Genomic DNA, 3,613 nt, shown 5'->3' with positions numbered 1-3,613 from the left:
TCTACATGTTTTAAGTGATTTCCAACCCCCGCAAAAAGAATTGTTACAGAAAAAAAAATTTTTGCAATTTTTTTCAACAAAATTTCGATGTTTTAAGTGACTTCCAACTCCCCCCCCCCCCCCCCCACACAAAAAAAAAAATGTTGGACAAAAGAACTATAACTCTGTCAGCACTGTTGACATATTTAATGAATAAGATATAAGGTTCACTTGAGTGACCCAGCAGTATTGGCGGCGGAGGTTTTGCACTCTCCCGAGTGCTCCCTCTCTAGTTTTTTTTTTTTTTTGTCTGTAATCACGTATAAATCACTGCAGAGCACAGTTACCATTGGAAATTTTTGTAACTTCGCATATCAGAGTCCTATAGAGGTCCCTTTCAGCGCATAACATTTTGAAGGTCAAGGTCAAAGGTCAAGGTAACTGTCGCAAATCAGGGGAGTCGACAAAACCCTTATTTTTTTAGTAATTTGATCGGATCGTCTTCAAACTTCATAGGAATATAGTTCATGGTTTGGCGCTCAGCTGATTAATTTTTGGTGGCGATTGGCCTTAACCTTCATGGTTAGCGCCTAAGGTCAAACATATTTGACCCCAAGGTCAAATTTTCAAGTTTTAGGAACCATATCGTGTAGTATCTCAAATTGAACACCTCGATGAGTGCTTTCTAGATATGTCAAGCTTGAGACATTATGACGTCATTTGGTGACGTTATGAGGCAAACGCATATTTTTCATGGTTACTCTGTAGAACGATTCTCATCGGAATCTCTCGTAGGCAGATATTCCTCAAGGAGTCGCTCCTGGTGGATAGCAGCTCTGTTCACCTCAGTGTGACCTTAAAGAAGTCACACGTGGTCACCTTTTGGAAATATACGGGTCACCCACAGGGTGACATTGGTTTATTCTTGCTTCTTTGTTTGTCTGCACAGAACGTGAGTATATATCAAGTACTTTTAATATATATATATATTTTTTGTATACCTTGTCGAGGCTCGTATGAGAGCAAACGCACAATGCACAACAAGTGGGGGATGAGGAAAGAGGGGTGGGAGCGGGAAGGACAAAACAGTGGGGAACAGAGACATTAGTAGATCTGTGGAGGGGAGCGGGATGGGGCGGGGAACATGGCGAATACAAGATGGACATTACAGGGACTTACAGGAAGGAGGAGCAGGGAATTTGAAGGAGGAGGGTTTGGAGTGGATCAATGGGGGTAGAAAAGATTGAGGTTTTGGATGGGGGACGATAAGAGGTGGTGGTGAACAGCTGTTTTGAAGGCCTGGAGGGAAGAATGGGATTGAACAGAGTGAGGGAGTTTATTCAAAAGGCAGGTTTAAAGAGGAATGAAAGGGTGAAGGTGAGCAGTGATTTGTGGGACCTTGAACACTCTGCAGAAACATGGTGGTGACAAATCGCAGACAGAGCGGGGGGAGGGGGGCAAGACTGGAGAGGAGACGGAAGAAGACAGAAAGACCGCCGACCTGCCTGCAGTAAGGGAGTGAGAGACCCAAAGACTCAGCCTCGTCGTGGGAGATAATAATGATCCGAAATGCCTTGGTTTCCACATCGTGAAGCCGAGAAAGGTGGGAGGCAGGAGCACCAGCCCAGAGGGGAGAGCAGTACTCCATCAGGCTGCAGACGAAAGCTTTGTATGTGGTCAGGAGCTCAGGTGGGCTGAGGAAGGATTTTTCACGATGGAGGATGCCCAGTCGGCGAAGTCCTGGCTTTGGAGGCCAGGTTGGAAATGTGGCTTTCCCAGACCCTTTCGAACCTTTACAACTCTGAGACCCATTGATACCATGAGGATTTTAAGAACCACAAGGGCAAAGAAAGACCCAACGACCTCTAAACCTGTTTAGATCTCGAATATCCTTTGAGACCCTAATTCATGCCCTTTATAACCATCAGACCATTTCGAACCCTAAAACCCCGAAAGACCCTTTAGATCCCAAAGACTATTTTATACCCATTAAGACCCTGAAGATCCTTTTGACCCCAATGACCCTTTAGACCCACAAGACCCTTAAAGATCCCTGAGTCCTTTTAGACCCTTTAGATCCCAAAGATCCTTGAGACCATATAGATAGACCCCCAAGACCCTTTAGAGTCCCTAACTCCATTTCGACCCTTGAGACCCCTCAAGCCCTTAAAGACCCAATAAACCCTGATACAGCCTTTAGAACCCTTTGACCTCCAAGATCCTATATATCCTCTTAAACACTTTAGAACTCTGAAGACCCTTAGATTCCTTTCTACACTTTAGACCTTCACACATTTCAGACCTTTTAATATCCTTTCGACCCTTTGAAGACGTTTTAAGACCCTTCAAATCATTCCGAACCTTTAGACCTTAAATTACATCATTTAGACCCCTTCGACCATTTAAGACCCTTTGGAGTTTAGACCTTTCAACCTTCAGAACAATTTACCTTTCCACTTTTCAGACCTTTGATCCTAACACATTTACAACAAGACCACTTAGACCTTTCATTTGCAATCAACGACCTTTCATTTAGTACATCCATTTATTTGCCGCACAATATGAACGACACAAAACAAGTCCTGGCGAGGGCCTGCAATCTCTGATCGCTATTTCTTGTCTGTTTTTGTTTTTCTTTTGTGAAGAGTAGCACTCATCGTCTGCATAATACAGTCACGTGATGCTCCCCCATCCTATGGGAGGACGGATGCGACACCTGGCTCATGACGATGACGGCTCACTCGGTGTTAGAAACGTCGGACCTGAGCCTTCCTTGCCTGCTGGTGCTTTCACTTTTGAACATTTAATTGAAAGCGGGACATACATTAAGAGGTGTGCGTGTGTGTGTTTGTGTGTTTATGTGTGTTTATGTGTGTTTGTGTGTGTGTGTGTGTGTGTGTGTGTGTGTGTGTGTGTGTGTGTGTGTGTGTGTGTGTGTGTGTGTGTGTGTGTGTGTGTGTGTGTGTGTGTATATATGTATATATGTGTGTATGTGTATGTGTTGTGTGTATATATGTGTGTATGTGTTGTGTGTATATATGTGTGTATGTGTTGTGTGTATATATGTGTGTATGTGTTGTGTGTATTGTTACGGATTCGCGCCCGCCGGCGTGCTGACGGCCACGTAACTCGAATCGCGGCACGTCGCCCACCGGACGGACAATCCAGTCGTGACCCTCTCGGACTAACGCCGGGAACCAGTCACGGGTGGACCTTTCGGTCTCACCGCGATCGAGCCAATCGGCCCCCGCGTGGGATAGGGTTGCTCGCCAAATTCGACCTACCTAAGTACCCACACGGAGGGTAGACCGGGCGATCGCACCTCGCCGCAGGTCGACTTCGGACACGGGCCACTTAAGCGACCCGTTCCGTACTATCAGAATAACCGAGCGGTGTTATCGTCGGCCTCGACGGTTCGATTAATTATCGGGCGTATTCAGCCCACTACCAACCCTTTACGTGAAGCAAGATGAGAATTCAATGAAAGAAATGACGAAGCGAAGCGGGAAACAATTCAACATAAAGCACATTTATTTGCGATGAACGGAAAGCACACATATACAATTCCACCAAAAGCACATAGAAAAAGAAGAAGAAACACAATGCAATTTTACACAAAAAGCAAATGTGAAAG

The sequence above is a fragment of the Eptatretus burgeri genome, chromosome 5, assembly GCF_056783735.1.
Source record: "Eptatretus burgeri isolate ZD-2024b chromosome 5, Ebu_testis_v1, whole genome shotgun sequence".
Lineage (NCBI taxonomy): Eukaryota > Metazoa > Chordata > Myxini > Myxiniformes > Myxinidae > Eptatretus > Eptatretus burgeri.
The sequence above is the reverse complement of the archived record's forward strand: the minus strand, read 5'-3'. Positions refer to the sequence as shown.